The sequence below is a fragment of the Chelon labrosus genome (genome assembly GCF_963514085.1).
Source record: "Chelon labrosus genome assembly, chromosome: 19".
Lineage (NCBI taxonomy): Eukaryota > Metazoa > Chordata > Actinopteri > Mugiliformes > Mugilidae > Chelon > Chelon labrosus.
Genome location: NC_140352.1, coordinates 14,288,354 through 14,309,464, shown reverse-complemented (window position 1 = coordinate 14,309,464; position 21,111 = coordinate 14,288,354). Strand labels below are relative to the sequence as shown.

The 21,111-nt window shown below is 43.9% G+C and overlaps 1 long non-coding RNA gene across 1 annotated transcript in view; it reads left to right on the top strand.

Annotated features, from left to right (window-relative positions):
* Positions 1–1,850: 1,850 nt before the first annotated feature.
* The window catches only part of LOC311504341, a 55,166-nt gene continuing 35,905 nt past the window's right edge, over positions 1,851–21,111 (top strand). Inside the window, exon 1 of the long non-coding RNA XR_014699620.1 lies at positions 1,851–3,701. This is a non-coding gene — a long non-coding RNA (uncharacterized lncRNA). The remainder of the gene's footprint in view (positions 3,702–21,111) is intronic.

The following is a 21,111-nucleotide window of genomic DNA, read 5'->3' as shown; positions in this document are numbered from 1 at the left end:
AACAGTGACCATCTTGTTAATGTTCTGCTGGGAAACGTTTGAACCTGGCATTCATGTGGATGTTACCTAGACATGTACCACCCACCTAGACCAGACCAGGCACCCCCACCCCATAGCAATGACACTCCTTGATGGCAGCAGCCATCCCCAGCAATGTGCAGCCTGACACAGACACACACACAGAAACGGTTTAGGAACAACTAAAAAAAAAAAAACATGAAAAACAGCACAAGGTGTTGACCTGGCCTCCAAATTCACTAGATCCCAAACTGATCAAGCATCTGTGGGATGATCTACAAAGGCCCCTCCCCAAGGCCCCCCACTAACAACATTGTGTTGCCAGATACCACAGAAGAAGGTCCATGTCCATTCTCTGATGAGTCAGAACTGTTTTGGAGGCACAAGGGAGACTAACACAATATTAGGAAGGTGGTCGTAATGTTATGCCTGATCATCACAACAATCAGTAAAACAATGCTGTATGTTATGCGTCAAATGAAAGAGGTGGATCAGTCTTTCGCTGTCATGTGTACCATATGTGACCTGAGTACGTATATACAGAGAGGGAACCACCCCATGTTGACTCAACACTGGAGAATTCCTCTGTCCGATACACAGAGGCCGGTTAGAGTGTTGCTCCAAGGAATGTTCGGAAAACCATTCCTCATTATTCCCTTTCCTCTGTGTCTGCTGTTCCCCCTTATGACTTATGAGATGTTTAATATCTGATGGACTGAGACGTGATCTGGAGGACCGATATGCTGAGACCAGACGTGAAAGCTGCATGTCTCTGCACATAGTCAGTGTTTGCTCTTGGAATAGAGCAGGTGAGGTTGTCTGGAGTTCTGATTGCAGACGCTGTAAATCATGAATGCAAGGAGGACTTCACCAAAAATGCTGTCTGTTTGCCCACACTGAGGCTCCTCCACCCGATCTTCATGTTTCATTTATGGCCCACATCAAAATAGATGCGGCGCAGTCTGCCCCTCCTTGTCATATGTCTCTCAGAGAAGAGACGGGCCCCTGCACTTTAAGCAGCCTTCTCCCGCGGTTTAAATATTTCACAAGCCGAGAGAGTAAATGGCATTCTGATGCGCTACACGATATTCAGCGAAAGGTCAAGGTGGAATGGAAAGATTCACATTTGTGCTGTTTTTAGGACTCCTTAAGAGCAAGTGCTGCTGGGAAATCTGTCGGCCGGAGTAACATCAGCCTCAGATCATTGCTCTGCGGGTCGATAGGGCTTTCATTCCTCTACTCCTGCTCCGAGCCTCTCTGCAATATCGACCCGTTTGATTTCTTCTTAGACTTGGGGCCCCGTGCGTGTACAAAATAATCCAGCCAATGAGCTTTTAACTTGAAATGTAAGTTCATATACTTAACATTACTGTCAGCTTCAATAGGCTGGCTAGGGCTGACGATCGACCGCGCTTCGAGCTTTTAGAGGCACGCAGGAGTTTCAGTGTATCATATTTTAGCATCTTATTAAACAAAAACAGAAATGTACAGAAACTCAGACTGAAAGAATGATCTCCGCCTTTCCCTTTGTTTGCTCCACAATGGTGTGAACTCCTTGATTTCAGGTTGTGCTCCTGCATTCTTCTAATTCCTCAAAGGTGATTGTTTGACACACATTCGAGGCCGCCACTTACTTCTCATCACACGTGGTTTGGATTAAAACGTTTGACTGGAACCACAAGGGACGAGAGAGCTGCTCTGTAGAAATGTGAAGTGCTAAGACATACATAAAACACCTACAACAAACTTTACAGGATACTCACAACTTAGAACTGATAAACCACCTACAACCAACAAATGATGTAAAGGAAAATACGAATAAAAAATAAAGTGGGTAACTGGGTTTCACCAAATGTACATACAGCCAGGAACACACATACACACACTGCAAGTCATACATGTAACTCTGCAACAATCGCAATGATTTTTGACGGCTTGAGTTTGAGAAAATGGATGGATATCATGACATGTAGATGGTCTTGTACTCATACAACACTTGTATCTATTAGTATTAATACTCTTTACAGTCACATTGACACATCCACTCCTTTGTTCACACATGGTTCATGAACTGGGGATCGAACATATAGCTACTGAGCCACAGCTGTCCAATGCTGCCAAATGCATCTGGCAGATTTGGAGAAATGCGACCATTCATTTGGAGTGAATAGAAACCCAGTACCCACTCTACCTTTTTTAGATTGACACCCGCCTCAAAGTGAAATATCTTAGTCCTGAGCTGCTCTGGGTTTGAGTCTAAGTGTGCATATAGTTGTGGGATGCATTTTGGATATAACAAATGCCTGTAGCTGTCATAACCCACCATTACGGCTTCAGTCATTATCCATAGTTGCTTGCCTTGGGGAGTGGAGCCTATCGCAGCAGTCGTTGGGCCGGATGCAGGGTACACATAAAGAGACAAATTATGGCCACTTGAGAGTCACCAGTTGACCCAACAATCATGTCTTTGGACTGTGGGAGAAAGAAAACCCACAAAGAAAAGCAACAGCCTGCTGACGGGTTCAAGCCCAGAACCTTCTTGCTGCAGTGCTAACCACTACACCACTGTGCTGCCATTTGATTTCAAATAGTCTAGTCGGACAGGATTGTGCTGGACGTCGGCTCCAACCCTCACACTGGCATTCAAATTGAATCGCAAGCATGTGTCTTCATGCATTCAAAACCTGATTTCTCTGTGTACACTTGAGGACCCTTGGTGTTATGCTCATGTGGACATTGTCTGACAGTGTTGGATGTCCTTCTTATTTTATTACGGATTAATAATATAGTTTCCAGATGATGATGAGGCTTTCTTCTGCTTCCTCAGCATTGTCTTCACTAGACTTTTGACCAATCCCAGGTATTACAGTCACCATGGGAACAACCACCATATCCCCAACATATAGTCGTATTTTTGAGTAGTTCCCCCTGCTCTGTAGCTGCATGTTTCTACATCTCAAAATTGCACTGGTGTGTATAATGTTATCAAAAATAGTAAAATCATCCTTCGACCTCTTCTGACCTGCAAAATGTAAATTACTTCTTTTGATGAAACACACTCCACTTACGGGAAATGATATCAAAGGCTCAGTCCTCTCCCAGTGTCTGTCCTACATGTACAGATTTGCTTGAAGCCATATTAATAGTATCAGCGATAAGGGTCTGTTCCGTCATGCCTAATGAGTGTGGAGTCTGCAAGGAGTGCTTCACAAGCGCCGCTAACACCCATGTCACTTGTTTACTTCTATTCCTGTGCTCTGAACATGTGCATGCCGTCCGTCCGCAACAAGCGAGAGAGTGATACTCTGAAATTGCATAACCACTTTAACTTAACTTTCATGCGGCAGCAGAATTTCAAAATAGCTCGCATTAGACATGCAGCCGAGCTGTGTGCAGAGAAGCACTGTAAAATTCATTTGTTCAAAGCCTGCGAGTGTGTCTCTCTGTGTGTGTGTGTGTGTGTCTTTTGTGTGTGTGTTTGTGTGTGCGTTGGAGCCAAACTGTTTCTTGGTATTAAGATTCTCATTACAGGTTCAGCTCTTTCATCCTCGGGTTCAAAGCACCGCCCTAGCCGTCGGCAGTGGGCAGATGTGTACTACCATGTGATGGAGGCAGAGGAAGAGGAGGAGGAGGAGAGCAGGAGATCAGAGGGGAGCGGAGGGACACGGCAGAGGAGAGATGAGGTGAGGAGAAAGAAGGGAACCCGTGGGGGGGTGAATGAGGGAAGTTGAACAACAGGCAGAGGAAGGTAAGGACGTTGTGTAAGGATGAGTCTCAGGATTACATAACTGCAGTGACAGACGTGAGCTCCTGAGTCTGCATTAATGCATATGCTCTGTTGCGAAATGCTAAGTCGTCAGCTAGCAAAGAACAGAGTTGTGTACCAGACACCGAGAGGCATTTTAATGTAACACAGTACAAGTCTATAATTCACTCGGTGGTGGAGAAGCGTCTGCGCCTGCTCCGCGCACTCAGGCCACTCTCCCTCTTCCTCACTGGCGAGCTTTTCATCAGCAGCTTGGTGAGTTCATGCATTTCAAGTGTTTTCATCAAATTGCTGTTATTTCCTCTCCCCCCGCCCGTGCTCTGGCCTTTTCCAAGGGCCAGAGATGTTTTCTCTTTTTAATAGCCTACAGTTCCTGCGATAGCAAATCAATAGAGTCACGTTCTGCTGGCGTGGCTGTCAGCGGGAAGGCGACAACTCTGTGCGCAGCAGCTGACATCTGCCCGGCCACGTAGCGGAGTGGATGGGGTTTCAGCTCCACACCAACACGAGACATGAGAGCATGTCAAGATGAGACATGGCTGCTGATCGGGACTCACACTGAGATGGAAACGTTTGTGTGTTTTTACCTCGTCGTCGCCCTCCTTTGTCCGGCTCCTTTTGTGAGCGGGGAGCAGTGACGGGAGGGGGCGGACGAGGGTCTGTGTCAGAAGGTGTCACCTTCCATCCTTCCATGCACTGACCTTCCTAGGTGACTCCCTCCGCTCGGCCCTGCGTTCGTGTGTGCGGGGGGTGTGCATGTGCTTGCGTGTATTGTTTTCACCTCACGAGCCAATGAATCATTAGCGCCGCTGCTAAGATGCCTTTAAGGTACAGAGAGCGGCATGAGAGGAGAAGGTCAGGTCTCTCATTATTCTGTCAGCTGCAAATTTTCAATCATGACCCAAGGCCCACACGTGTACCCGGCTCTCAAGCTCCACTTCCTGCAGAGACATTTCAAACCAAAGGTGTGGGAGTCAAAATTAAAAATATTCTCTTTTTAATCACTTTTTAAAATAAATCGTTTGTGCAGAGGCTAAAGGGGAATGGATTTGTGCTTGTTTCATGTTTTATTTTGCTTTGGACAACGTTTGATTTTAAAATTTGCTTCTAAAATATATGATGGTAAAAAGGCATGAATATGTTTTGGTAAAAGGGCTGATAAAAAGGGAAATTAATAAAAAGAAAAGAGAAGGAACAAACTTTAAACAGTGAATAATAAACGCCAGCTTCTTCTGCTGTATTTACGTCATTCGGAAAGGAAGTTCATGATGGCAAAGATTCCCCTATTTACGACTGGAGAAAGTTCATGTTACTGGACAATTTAAGAGGGCAGCTGCTTGTGCTAGTGCTTTATACCCAGCTTCTAACATCTGCACTGAGATTTTTAGGCTTCATCATTTTATGTTTAACCTATAATACACAACAGAGAACACATTTTTCCATAGTCCAATAAGAATCATTATACTTATTTCACATGACCCCATTCACATGTTCTGGGAGCCAGCACGAAGTCAGCTGGCTTGACTAGTGAGTATCTTGTGCAAACATAAACAGGTTAGGAAGACCGAGCAGTTATAACATCTATTTGTTAAATATATTGCTATACCTCTTCAATTCATCATTTCATTACTCTAATCAATGGACTTTGGCTGACTAGAGAAATCCATGCTGTGCTTGCTTTTCCCGGGATCACTATGATTTTTGTTAGATATATTAGGAGATTTCAAAACTTTCGCAATTGTGATTATGGCTTAAAATGTCTAGGCCTTTAATGACCTCCAACCTCTTAATACGATCGTTATGATGCCACCATCAACATCATACGGATACGCAATAAAACAGGACGTTGCATCGTAGACGTTATCTCATAGAGTGTGATGAATGCCATTACTAAAGCACAAAACTCACTTAGAACAATTCAAGAAGTCTCCTCTCACCCACAGCTTTGGTGCAGCTGTGCACCAGTGCCACATACATCAAATCCAGCAGAACCATCAACGTCGACCCAATGAAATGGCAAAAATATACATAAAAATATACATAAAACATGTAAATATAATTCATTTTACGCACCAGAGCTTAAAAAACAATTTAGAGTTCTCCGTGGAGCCTGTCAACCAAGGTTAGCGCTCCTCACAATGTCCAGCTTTTACGCGGTGAAAATGGCTTTTTAACATAGCCCACCATTGTGGGTTCAAAAATAGCATTAACGGGGACGATTTGCTTGTGAAGCTTGCAACAGATGAACATGAACCGCTAGCTTGGCTGGAACAGCATCATTACAATGTATTTCAAGCTTCGCCACTTGCAGTTTTAATTGTGAAGGCCCAGGCAGATTCCTTTGACTCCGGCAACACGTGACGACTGAAATATGGTTGATTAGAAGCTCTAATGCAAAGTTACACTGCCAGAAGCACCACAGCTGAGAGACAGACCGGCCATGAAATGAAAAGGCTATTGGGAATCATTTAATAAATTAATGGAAAAATATTAAGATGTAAGTGGTTTTGATAAAGTTTAGGCCAGCAGAGAAGGCTGTGTTATTTGCTGTTTCTGTTGTTTTGATTTGAGATTTTTTGGAGATTGACTTGTTTGCTGTCCTTGTTTTTCAGATGGAAAGACTGATATCAGTCTCATGATGTGCGTGCCGTACAGAGCTGAAGGCTGGATAGTGTTATCTTAGATTAGCACAAAGCTCAGCTAAACAGATACCTTGGCTTCGATGAAGGGGAAGAGCTAAAGCTGAGGAACACATTGAAGCTAGTCAAGAAACGGCTTCAACACTCATTTGGTAGGAGTTGGTAGAGAAACATAGGGGCAACCTGTAGGGTTTACTGAATGTTTTATGAGAGTAAAAATGGTGCGGCCTTCACGATCACCTGTTCTCAGTCCAGTTTAACACCTTCGGGTTGTGGCGCATCAAACAAGAGAGGATCTTCGGGACGACTAGTTTTCATTCCTGCAGCAGTCTCAGTCCGAACTATGAATTCATGATAAGGTGCGAAGAAGCAGGTATTCAGACTTGCACAACAACACTCCAGGTTGCGCTTTCCTTCAAATTTTCGCCCATCCGCAACAAAGACGCTTTTGTTTGTATCACTTACAATAGTAGGAAATAGACATTCAATTGTCACAGATGGGAAAAATCCCACGCTCGTTCTAGAGTAGGGTGTGAAAAAAAACATCCATCTTCACCACGGTAGCAATATCACATGTCTGTTTTCTCAAGGTTGTCTCTTTGTTTCCTCATAGCAGGAAGCCTTGCTTATACTTTTCAGGGTGTGACCCGATCGGCCCGCTGAGTTTCTGAGCAGGAAAGGCTTGGTTATTGCTGTATGTTTTGCTCCAGTTGTTACGGGAATCACCTCGGCGGCACCACTTTCCAGAAGAGGAAACGACTGACAGTCTGCTCCTTTCAGTTCTTCCACATTAATACGGTTCAGGCCTAACCAGATTGCAGGCATGCATACCGTCCATACTTAGCGAATGTGAGGATTTACACCGCGCAGCACACATCACTTATGATTAACCACTGTATTTACTTCATTGTGAGTGTGTTTTTATCTGCTGGTCTCAGCAAAGTGATTGTGTTAGATATTGATGCGATGCTCTTCACGCCTTTATGGAGTGTAAAATTAACGAGCTGTCGGCTATGCGGATGAGATTAAATGTTATGTATGTGTGCGTGCGTGTGTGCGTGTGTGCGTGTGTGCATGATTCATTGGCGGTGGGCGTTTGGAGAGCTGCTGCTCTGCATGCTAAACTGACGCCACAGGCTGTGAGGGTCAGTATGCACCAAACTCAGGAAAAAGGACGCCACAGTTGGGAGGACAAGCTGGATTATTGTCCCTGTGGCCGATAATAACACTCTGAGCCAGGCACTTATATCAAGATCAGCAACACTTTACCCCTGCCTCTGGTTTTTTCTTGAGTTTGAGAACAATTGTATTCCTAAAAGTCCAGATTTCACAGGAGAGTGAAGAAGTATGTCTAAACGAATAAACAGTGTATTTTTTTTAACAGTTTAATGGTTATATTAACCTGTCAATCACTATCCCTACCTATTGTTGAAACAAGAAGCCATCAAAGCTGCAGTAACGCTGTGGAAATAATTTTACCCTTTGGAGGGCAGTAATATGCCCCATAGAAATGGATTAAGTTCATCTTTAAAGCCCTGCCAGGTGGTTGTCTTGGCAAGACCGAAATGATCCTTACCACAGAATCAAGGTCCCGGCGGAGAGCAGAGAGTTCAAATTTCATCTGTTGACAAAAAATACAAACACAATACAATAATCATTGAAATGTGTCTTTATTCTACGATTACAGCCCGCCATACCCACCCTGGATTAAAAAAATGGCTTAGTTAGGTGTGCACATTCAAATGCAACATCCAAGTAGCCGTGCCAAGAGTTTATTTAATGAACAGTCATGAGATTTTCTGAATAAAAGCAACAACAAATACAAAATTTCAGCAACTGATAAACACTTTTATACCAGATAAACCGACAGGAGGGAATTAAAACATCCGATTTATTCACAGGTTACACATTCTTTGTTATCCTGAGGGTAAACGCCTGCAGGTATTTCTGAGGTACTCCCTCTCCTCTGCCCTATCACTCATTTTGTTGTAAACAAATTCGGCTCAATGGCGCTCAAGTGACGAGCCTGACTACATCGCTGCGACTCTTTTGCATAAAACCCGCCCAAATAATTTGATTGACCCGGCAGATCTTGCGGGGCATAATGAATCTTCCTGGCTAATCAGCTGCATTTTCTTACCGCTGCTCTCGCAAACACTTAAACTGTTCTTGTGCCTGCTTGCAACCATGTCACAGTGTTATACATCATGTATTCATTCTCTACGTGCCGTTTATGAATGCTTAAAAGGCGGGGTAAAATAAAGTGCACTGCGTAAGTGGCATACACTTCTGATGTATACCCTGCTCATTACGCTTGATGAATATTTAGAGAGGGTCCCTTTACTCAAAGCTGTCGCCGTATTGAATTATTGTCAGGGGTAATCTTTCTACGGAGCATGTGCACTTATCTGAGTCCTGCAGTCGCTGTGTGTCTCTATTAGCTTCTTGCCGTGAAATAATTAAAATCCCACCAATCTTGGCAAATATGAAGATTGCCACCCTTCTAATTTGACAACTGGAAAGGCAAGCAGCGCCGGAAAAAAAACAAGGCTCCACTCTGAAGCTAAAGCTGACTGCGGCTGTTGTTTAATGCAGGAGGTATTTTGGGGTGTGGGATGAATAAAACATCAGAGCACCTTGTTTATTTCCATCCTTCAACCGTAACTCGTTCTTTACATAATTGAATTCTAGTCCGTTCGAGGCAGTGCATCTAATTGAACCTCTACCCGTTAGCCAGGGAATGATTTGTTTCCATGCTGACTCCAAACTCGGATCCTCAGAGGGCCGCCTCTCACCGAGAGGAGAGCTCTTCTGGATCGCATAAAGGCTTGGTGTCAGTGTTTCAATCCCATTTGTGGCAAACGAGTGGTCTGTTTGCATCGCGTTCCCCTCTCGCTTTAGGATTTCAAGCTCCTTATGCTGGAGTCTTTCACTGTGTGAGAAGCTGCCTCCCCTACCTGGCAGCCGTTCAACCTGAATGATTTACACGCTGAACTCCACTGCCCTCGATCCCTTCTCCAGGTCAGAACATCTCCCTCCTTCCCTCCCCCCTTCTTCCTCCCCTTCTTCTTCCACACAATGTCATTTTGTTAATGTGTAATTTGTTGCCTAATCTTTCATGCGGCGCATTACAGCAGAGTGCCCCCCACCTCCTCCTCCCTCTGCCAGCCTTTGATTGTGCGAGACGTTTGCCCCATTGTCCGCCGACTTCTTTATGCACGGCCATGCCCTCTCCATATGGATGCCATTGTGGTTCGCAATTAATGGTTCACATTCAACGGCGACTTCCGCTTTCTCACAGTGAACAGCGGCGCATTAGCATTCTGCCCCGACATTTAGCCAGTGGAGCAGAGGGCTTACAGGTAGAGGAATATTAATGCAGGAAAGGGAACGAGAAATGGGAATAAGAAATTCTTCTGGGTTATTGTAGGACATCTAGGGTGGTGTGCACATTTAAACACAAGCTCCAACAATTTATTTAATGAAATGGAGAGGATGTTTTGATGGACAGGTATAAAAATATAGAAATATAGTACATTAACCCTAGAACACTCACGTCAGGTGATTTTCACCCAAGCGATTGTTGTCACGTGATTTTCGTTGTGTTGCTGCTGTCTCATTTGCATGGGTCCTCGAGTAGCTTCAGGCTGCTCCCTGACGTCATCGAAAGAGGGAGTGTTTCCCCACTTGAATACCTGTGTTCGACTTCAGTGTTTGTGTATTAAATCAGACGATTGTAATAACTTGCAACCAGATTTTTATGGCAACATACCATGCACAGCTATCATCCCGTCATAGGCTTGGATAATCTGGCATGCCAAACAAGTGAATAAAACATAAACCTAGTTTTACTTTAGCAATCGGCAGCTACGCATATTTATTCTTTGATTCTACAGCTAGCTAAGCGGTCCTGGAATATGCATGTAATTCTTATTTAATGCAATGCTTATGAACAAATACCATTTTGTAGTAATTTCCAATGGAATTCATTTGGTCAAACGCATTTTCTTATAGTCAGCTCATCATTTTTACCCACTCAGAACGTCTCTCCTACAGTTGTCAGTGATGCAGGAAGACTGTGCCTTCACTGGACAAGTCTTACATGTCCCAGGAACAGGTGGACCGAATTTCAAGTTCGTAGCTCCATTTTTTTTTTATTTATTTTTGTTTTGAAGAAGCTATTCCTTAAAGAGTCCCTAATTTTTTGCAAATGTTAGAGACTTTTTATATGGGAACCCTGTGATTTTGGTGTTATATGAGACATTTCATAGTTTAAAACAAATCTGTGAAGGTTCTCAGTCATCCAGGTCATGGTATATCCATAAAAGGCTCGAAAAAGGCCTTGTAGAGTTTTTTGAGAAGATGTTTCACCACTCATCCGAGTAGCTTCTTCAGTTCTAGGGGACTAGCGGGAAGTTTGAGGTTTGAACAACAAACTTGCTTGTTGTGTAAACAACCAGAAACCGACGCAGCTAATTTCCATTAACGGTTGGGTACTTACCTGTCGTTGAGGGGTTGTTTTGTCCCTGTCCTCTTTCCCTGTGAATGGTGCTCTAACGACCCTTGTCCGTCAGAGGCTCCAGTGTCAAGGTGTGAATGGGGTTGAAACCTGAAACCCCGTTTACCATGTATTGTTGTACTTCAATATAGTTTGATTAGAAGTCTTTACTGTTTGGTGTATTATGCCCGATGTTAGTGATGGTGTTACTAATTATAACGTTAGTGCTCTAGGGTTAAGACAAACTAAATTATTGATTTTACACTGATACACTATACAAGACTGGAGATGGGCTTATTTGCTTCTTTTCTTTGTTTTACAGATAAAAAGACTGGTATCAGTCTCATTATGTGCGTGTTGTACGGAGCTAAGTATCGTTAGCCTCATAGCATAAAAAGTCACTTTTTGGATACTGTTCACAATGACAATGAAAAATACCAATGTGCTTGCTAAAAATTATGTTTTTTCTTGTTTTCCGAAAATGTTAAAATATGCAGTTATGCTATGAGGCTAACGATACAGGACTGTTTCAACAATTTATTTAAAGAATGGACGGCCAGGTGGATTTTGGATGATTTTTTTCTGAATAAAAATATAAAAATACATTAAAATTTTAATTCAATGCAACTCAAAGGTCAGCATTTTAAATAAGAAACTAACGGTGAGCAACTCATGTCACTAACGCACCTGCTTTGGAAGGAACGAGAAATGTGAATGAACCGTTGTGTCGTTATGAGTGTTAAGTGTAAAGCTTCACTCATGTAGGTTTGTGTTCGTGTAGATATTCTTAGCACCATTATCGGATAATGATTTATGAAGTGAGCCAAAAAGGTGTCCTCGCGTCCCGTTAAGTCGGTTCAGCAGTCTGACCTCAGTGGATATATGACCCGCTTAATGGACAAAACGCCCCGTGTCAAAATACAGAGCAGCAAGTCCTGCTTCATAACTGCCAGCAGCCAAAAAGCATTTTGAGCATCGATCAATAGCCTTCTCATTTATATTTTAGCTCTGTGCTGAACATCTTTTATGCTTTTTTTTTTTTCTTTCACATTTTAATGGCCGGCTGCAGAGTTCTGCAACAGAGAAAGCTCCACAACACAGATAGTACAAGTTGTTGTAGAAGCAGCAGCTGGAATACAAACACTGAAAGGCATTAAAATGGAAGGGCTGAAAAATAATTCAGTTGTGTGAGCTGGAAGAGCTGAAGAACTTGGTTGTTGTTGCTGCTGATGACCTGAGCCCTGAAAGGGTCTGTAGTACCAGTTGAGGTGAGTAATTTGAAGAGTAAAATCTGAAAGCATGTGAAATGACAGAAGTGTTGAAGACGGACAGAAACCTAATTTGAAGTCTAAGATCTAAGAAAGTAGTTGAAGTGTTAACAAAGAGTTTGACATTAAAAAATAAAGAGCTTGCAGCGATCGTGAGTTTTAAACTGCGTCCATGTCGATGCAACAATTTTTTGAATAAGTCATTGTTTGAATGATGCGTGTGGACGTGTGCAGAAGTAGTTGAAGGACAAAAAGGCAAAAGGCCAACTTAACGTCAGTCACCCTTGCTGAGGTGAAATGCACCACACTGCGGGTGAGGTAAACTGTAGAGATTGGCTGTGCAGCTGACCTGTGCTGCTGCAGTCAGCCGGGCCCTGAGACACTGACCAGGCCCTGTCGCTCCCAATTAGCCCCACTCAGCCTCTCGCTGCGACTAATTCAGTCCCTCTGCTGAGCTCAGCCCGGAGTAAACTACTCATACACTTGGGTTACTCACTGCTAACCCTCACTGCTACACTCTGCCGCCGTTTCATTGTTGCATATTAAATAGCCCCAGCGAGCTTAATGCAGCGGGGTGAAAAAGAGTTCTGAGGACAGGCGCCGAACTCCGAACTTCCGAAACTTTTTTTTTTTTTTTGTTATGCGCCGCTTTTAGCGTGTCAGCACTGTGACCAGGCTGGAGGACGCGCGCGCAGAAGTGATTCACTGCAAACAAAATCACACAAGAGTCGTGCTGGCGTATGATGTTAATGTAGGCAAGTAAAATGCAGAATGTTATTATAATTAGCTTCTACGTGTCTGCCCCGATTTGAGTGCGTGGTTCGGTCAGATTCCCTCGCCCCTATCCGAACCCACATTAATGATAATTTCCAATTTAGTTGCCACGATGGTTAGTTCATTAGATTTCATCTGCTTGTCATTAGATTTAGTCATTATGGCTCGTTATTAATTATCATTGCCTTTTTATTGCCTCATGGGTGGATATTTCCTTCAGGGTTAATCAAGCACTCTATATCTATCTAGCTGTCTGTCTGACTGTCTGGTAAGGTCAGGGTTAGAGAGGCTACAAGTATAATTTGACGGTGTTGTTTAAACTCACAGGGCTATGTTTGGCATTTGAATTGACTTTCGCGGTAAAGCGACAATTTTCAAGCGGTGATCGAAGACGCCTTCGACTTTGATTCGCCACCAGTCAGACTTTCAATCACAGTGGAGTGTTTGTTGTTTTCCTGTGAGGTTCCAATCCCGTGCCCCAGTACCAACATCTCAGAACCATCATCCGCCCTCATTCGATGACCAGTTTTTGTGCTTCGAGTGTCGCCGGCAGATATCGACGGATAGGCCGATAATGGACAACCAGGCCAAGATTGTCCATTTTGTGCACCGCTCACCGTTCACAGTTCAGCAAATCTTAGAGCCAGAATGGAGAGAGAGAGAGAGGGGGAGAGAGTTTACTCAGTTAGCAGCTTAAAACTTTCTACAGTATTTGCTTGACAAACACGGCCTGTTAGTTTGCGTGCCAACGGGGCGTCCTGCATCTTTTTAATCCAGCCAAAGCCAGCTCAAATGTGATTGGTCAACAATATTCTGGACACAAACTGACAAAAAAAAAATGGAAACCAGATACCAAGATGCTGTCTCTTGCCAACAGACTCAGCATATTCATATATATACTGCTGCACAGGAAGTTGGAATATAATATTTTTTACCTCTTCTCATGAAATGATTGTGACAGTGTGATTATTCTTGACTTTATTGATCAATCTCTTCCAAACTGGTGTGTATAAATAGGAATAAAAAAAAAAAAAGGAATATGTCTGTAGTCAATTTCGTGACTGCACGGATGTGTTGTGATTCATGGCAGGACTAACTGACAACATGAACTCTGGATATGAATGTACAATAGCCTGGTGCGCAATACAAGAATAGTAATTACCTTTGAGTTTATTACAGGTTATTTCAGTTCTTTTATTCCTTTCTCTGTCAGCGCAGAATATATTCTGTTCCAACTGTTTCCAGCTAATGTAAGACATACCCGTGAGTCTTTTAACCACGAGAAGAATATATTTTTGTCTTCCACACCATTTTGCACAATTTCCTTGAATGCTTTTTGGCAACCTTGACATCTTTGAGTCGAATTGAGTCTGTCAGCGTTTGACTGACATGATTTCAAGGTGCATTGAACTTGTCAACCAGCAGCTGTTGAACGGCGACAACCGAAACTGGAATGGTTATGAAAACGATGTTCATGTACAACATACGCAAATATGTTTTAAAAGAAACACGACCGCAGCCAGAACAGGAAAAAGATCACGGCCTGGTTTCATATAGAAAAAGTTCACAGTGACAAAACAAACCACAGACATGCATTTTGCGTGTCCGCCCCAAACACCTCCCTAAAAAGGAAACATTGCACTTGAACATAATCTCTTCAGACATTATGCTGCTACCACAAAACAACTGAATAATACACAAAATCTAACAGCATAATTTCTAGGACACGAGCCGAATCTTGCAAGTCAGGCTGTCCCCAAAATTCATCCATCAAAAAACAGCGGGACCTCGTCAAAGCTGTCAATAAAAATGACACTGAACCTCTTTCCGCTCACTCAACGACAAAGTCTCCTGAATCAAATCATGGGATCGGAGCATGAACAGTGAATGAAGTGGACTGCGTGCTGGGCTCGTTGTCAGGGAGACTACTCTGGAAGAAAAGGTCAGAGGTCCAGTACTTGCTGTAATAACCAGTGTGTCCATCAACAGACATCTATCCTGTCAGAGAGACCTTGGACAAATGCACTAGCTCTCTGCGTGCCCACTTATTGTAAGCTGCTCTCAGGAAGACTGCCAGCTGAACGCCTGCGATGTAAATATTGCACAGTTAATATATTTATTATTTTCCCCTATCACTTGCTCACGCTCACATTTCAGTTTCTTGCTTGCTTGCTTGCTTGCCCAGCCCGTGGAGGTCGAATAAAGCTGCGATAAAGAATAATATAGGCCAGATAAACAAAAAGTAAGCTGATCCCTTGTTTTGCAGGAAGGAAGATATGACGGCGGTAGAGGTTTCAGTCTCAGCCTCCTCACCTTGTGGGACGTGTGGGGGATCATGCATGTCCGTGTTCTCGTTGCGCTTTGACTGACGGCCGGGTTTCATGTGAGCGGTGGGGGAAACCGGAGACGAGGGGGCGGGGGGGGGGTCAACAGACACTGGGCTCACTGGCTCAGGTTGATTGGGTCAGTGTTTCCACTCACACCTCACCATCCCTCAGCAGACTGAGCAGCAAAAAAAAAAACTGTCATTTAATCTTTGGGGCCGTGGAGCTTTTCTTCCAGGAAGTGATTAAATGTGCTTCTCAGCCTGATCCAACAAATGTTCAGCTTACATCTTCAGTAGAATATGCGTATATAGCAGTCTATAAAGCTGCAGAGAGGGTTTGTTTACCTGTTTTTGTCATTATATTGCGACGCCAGCCTCTCTGAAAGGATCCTTATAGAAGAAGTTGATACCTACACGGCTGCGATGGCTACCTTGGTTCTTTACAGGGAAGCATTCACAAGGATTATGCTAATGAGTTCTCGCTCAGCAGCCAAGGATGAGGATACAGGATCCTGGGGAGGAAGTTACTTTAGCTGGGACAAAAAGCCCAGAGCAGCAGCAGTAAACAAACGGAGACAGTGACGGTTAGACGCACTGAGAGGCACCCACAGGTCATATCTGTCGCCACTTCTCTTCTCTTCTCTTCTCTGAACAGAAATTTGAGACTTCCTCTCTTGCAGAAATCAACATCCCACTGAATCAGCTGAAAATAAAAATGCATCGCCCCCAAAGCCGGAAAAACACAGAGCCTGTAATAAGTTGATGTTCTGGAGAGTTGTGGTTTTCTCATGACAGAGATGCTCTGTTGTTGTTCCCCAGTCCCAAGTAAACATGTGCACACACTTCAGCACATGCTCCCAATCCCCAATAAGGAAGCAGAACGCAGCTCTGATTACGGTGCAAACTTCCTACTGTAAATAAGAAAAGGATCATAAACAGCGATCATAAAAGACAGTGATCACATGTCTCGTGTTGAGCTGATATAATCATAGCTCAGTGCTGACTTTAGACTGCGCAGTATAAGCCCTAAACAAAAAAAGTGCTGCGGTAGAAAAGGGGAAACTGAGTATCATATCTTGCTCTGTGTATCATAGTTCACCGTGCTTGCACAAGAAGGCCAGAACGTGTCCGTGTGCTGACACACAGCACGCTGAAGAAAAAGATAGGTCAAAGGAAAGACAAAACACCACACTGATGATTGGGTTGGGAAACTATGACTACCTCCAAATTCACTAGATCCCAGACTGATCAAGTGGGATGCACTGGAACAAGCCTGATCCAAAGAGGCCCCTCCTCTCAACCCATACGACCCTAATGCCCCCACTAACAATATTCTGTTGCCAGACATGTCCCCATGTCCATTTTCTGATGAGTCACAACTGTTTTGGAGGCACAAGGGAGACCTACACAATATTAGAAAGGTGGTTTTAATGTTGTGGCTGATCAGTGTATATAGTAGGGATGGGCGATATGGACTAAAAATTTTATCCTGATAATTTCTGGTATTTATCACGGTAACGATAAAAATGACGATAAATAAACACCAATTCAGACTATAATGCATCGGCAAGTTTGTGCTTGTGTTGGAGGTGGTGGAACAAATTAGTGGTTACTGTCCTTTTTATGCCCTATTTGTTTGCAAACCTTGCATGTTGTAATTTGCTGCGCCGCATCTGACTTTTTAACCCCTTCATGCCTAGTGTCGCGAATTCGCGACGCACTGTTTCCGTTCAGACTGCAGCCAAAATAACGCATGTAATCCTCCAATGTCGGTTTGTGCACATTCAAAAAATTCCTAGGAACCTTTTGCAAGCACTAGTTTCTCGTAGGACCGGCCGGAGTGGTAAGCAAAAATACAAATATTTCATTTCTTTATATAATTGAAAAATCAATTCAGGCGTTAAGCAACCAAACCAGTTCCAGATAATGGAGGTGGAGCCTCGTTTAGGAACGAGCTCCTCGCTGCCCGGCGTATCTGCTCCACCTTCAGCCATTGTCAATTTGTCAATATTCCATACGTGTTGGGCTGTGAGTGTGTCGCGTACATATATACGTCATCTATGGGAATTTATCGTGTTTATCGCGGGATGACATATTCTTACTGTGGGGAATGTTTTTGATGATATATCGTAAACGATGAAATATCGCACATCCCTAGTATATAGTATAGCCAGCAGGACCCTCAGACAACCAGGACGTAAACAACGTTAAGCTCTTTGTGAGATCATTTCGAGCTCTATGTTTTACTCTTAAAAGTCCCGATACAAACATTTCAGACTTCACGACACGATGGAAGACACTTAAGAACTACGTTAACACTTACTGATTCAGACCCCGCAGGCAAACAGGCAAACTGCAGCCATGAGCGTAAGCAAATACCCATACAAATGTTTGTGGATGTGCCTGCGGTCGCAAGTGCACACACACACACTTCCAGAAACCAAGCGTATCTCATTATATCTCAGTTGTGCCCTGCAGCGAAGAGAGTATTTAGACAGTTGTCCGGAGGAGTTTGCACAGAGTTACCGCGTTAGATTGTGAGCAAATTAGTTTGCACCCTGAGGGCTGAGTCGATGTCGGCCTCGGGGAGGGAGGAGGGGGGGGCTATGCGAGTGTGTGCGCCTCTTATTGCAGAGCTAAAACGGAGCGTGCCTGGGTTTGCTGGAGGTGGAGGACATCACTGTCCCTGTGTGCCTCTGCTAATGTCCAAAAATAAACGGGCACTTGTATTGACCTCTTGTTGATAAATTCATCCGTGGGTAAAGGTCATCGGCGTGTCAGCAATGTGTATCACGTTTGTCCGCGTATGCTCCTCCTCCTGTGCTCTTCCTTTTCAGTTTTACATCAGCGGTAACACACTGTGTTCCCTCTTCTTGTTCTCTCTCATCTTCCTCCTCCTCCTTTCTCCCTGTATTTGCTGTGGCAGCTGTACTTGCTCGCTTTAATTTTAGTAGGCCTGTTGGCTGCCTGGTGATTAATTGGATGGCTGGGCTCAGGTTGTAAATAGATGTTCTATTCTCATGGTTGTTTTTCCCGGTTAGGAAACCACGCAGCGGATTAGAATACTCCCTGAATATGAAACAGAGCAGGTGCTATTAGCCCGGGGTTAACACGGGCAACGCACGCGTTTGTGTTTCCTCCTGCGTGCGACCTTTGACAGACGAGAGCCACGTGACGATAAGCCGAATAACAAAATGTGAGCAATGCACACGGATGTATCTTTGCCTGCCCTGCACTGTCGCCATACGCAGCAGCCAGAAGGCCCGAGATGTTGCTCCTGAGTCACATCCCTGAATGTACGCCGCGGCCTCACCGCTACAGTAAAGCCCGGCGGGAGAAGTATCCTGTTTCATAAAAAGGACGAGTTACAATAACACAACCCACAGCAGATGCGGTCTCAGCGTCCATCAACAAGCAGCCATGTGCTCCCGGCACAGTGAGTCACCAGGGGCCACAACAACACCCACCATAAGGCCCTAGTGACGCCGTGCCTGAAAGCGTTGGACGCCTACTGCTGGGGAGAGTAGCTTTTAGTTTGCAATCAGTGGAGAAAGAAGAAAAGCTTTCTATTTCCTGCACTTACCTGTCAAGGTGTCTGTTCGTCTCAGTTCTCAGTCGTTCTTTGCTTCACTTCTTCTTCCGTCTTACATCACAGGAAGCAGGGGCACAAGGAGAACCAGGGGGACAAGGAGAACCAGGGGGACAAGGAGAACCAGGGGGACAATCTCGCTCTGGGTGTCTCAGTGTCTGAACATCACCATCTCCACATTTAACCTCACTCACTTTGACCCCTCTCTCCCTCCATCTATTTCACTGACTACTCATGAATATACGTTACTCTCTCCACGCACCAACTGGAGGTTCCTCAATGTCAATGGTGCCATAACTTTGATGCAGAGAAACAAACAGAGGTCACAGGATATTCTGAATTTATCTCACAGTGTATTTTGTGAGAACAGCAAGCTCATGCTAGTGCTAGATTGCTCAGGTAGCCCTGGCCTTGCACAAAGCAGTCCCTCAAGACCGTTGCCTCTGAGCCAGCAATATATTACATCTGAGCATAATTATCCACAATTTTATTTCAAAAAACAAGAAAATAACAAAGGGGCTAAAGCAAACTGGGGCTTAATCTTCAGTGACGTGAGGAATTGTTCAAATTAGATATAAAATTAATAGTAAAACTAGTACAAAATAGTTTACAGGTGTCAGTGTTCAGCACAGGTGAACAAAGGAGCTAGCTTTGAATATTTCTCCTCTTGCATCCTGCAAGACACAACACACACTGGAGTATGTGTGAACTCAAAAGTCTTGGAAAGTGTTGCGTGAGAGTGTGCATGTATATGACAACAGAGGCACAGAGGGGCGCACGAGGATCAGTGACGGAAGTCACCCAAAGTGGCCTTTCAGCTCTAATATATATAGAGAAGTATGTCTGTCCCAACAGGCCAATTAGCTGTGCATAGGTGCATGTGTGCTAATTTTTTTGGTGTTCATTACTGTTTGTAGTTGTGCGTTAATTTGAGAAAAGGTTCCCAGAATAGACTCTGCTGTTTACGTGAACTGTTGATGAGCTTCACGTCTTTGCTCTGTAGCCCGCGCCTCCGCTAGCAGCTGACAGTCGGTACAATTACATTTATTTCTCTCTATGTATTTATCCATTACATTTTAATAATCTAGACACGCTCCACGTTTTCCTTTGTCTTTTGACTTGCAAGGACGAGCAAATATTTTGACTGCTAGACTGTGAGGAGTCATAGAGCCGCAGGCAGCAGGAAAGGAGAATGGCGGAACAGATAGGCCAATGGAGATGTCGTTTGAGACGCCCTAGACAAGCAGGATGAGGCGGAGCCGAGGTGAGACGGTGAAAGCCGAGACTGGCTTCAGACAAAAAACTGGCGAGCAGGTCAGTAGGCAAGAGGAACGACACTGAAGAGCTGAAAAGTCTGAACTTCTAACATCAGAACGATCAAAGGTTTAGCTCTCTTATTCTATAATTATAAAGATGTGGTATTATAGAGTCGTGGCCTTTTTGACTTTTAAACATATCTGACTTTCTATTCAACAAAGGTTTTGTTAGATTTCTCTAAATCCATCATTCCTCTCAGCCCAGATCCTTCTCTGTCCTCAAACAGCTTCAGAAGCTTCAGAAACCATTTACATAACATTTACATTATTTAAAACATTCTGATTGGCTCAAACTTTAACCCCTTACTCACCGACAACCAATCAGAATACTACCTGATGAACAATGTACATGTGGGGATGTTAGCATATAGTAGCTGTCCATGTACTTAAATGTTAGATGTTTCTGTCAAAGCTTGAGGTTTTTTTTTATGCTAGTTTCCAGACACATTTTAGAAGATTTTTCTTGTAATGAGCAAGTTTCAGCCTTTAACAGAATATTTGATGTTGTTTCTAGCTGGGAAGTTATCTCAGCTTGGCTTTTAAAGACTCTCGCTATAGACACACTTACAAACTCTTTCCTACACACACACACACACACACACACACACACATAGTCAGCTTTAGCATTCAGCTATTAATATGTCTGGACGGGTCCTCTGCCTATGTAACGTCATTCCACTCCACTTACCAGTACCTCTGAGCCCTGGAACAGCACACATTACACCCACTACCCTATCACATGATGAGTAGCCAGCGATCCAGCTGTCCGTATCACCTGACCCGCTGGAAAAAAAAATAACCAGGACTCACGCAGGGCGAAGACGGCATGGGCCTGGGAAGGAGATGTTTTTCACAGGCTTGGGATTGCGGCCGTTGAGGCGGTAGCTGGAGATCAGGGCCTGAGATACAAAGAAATA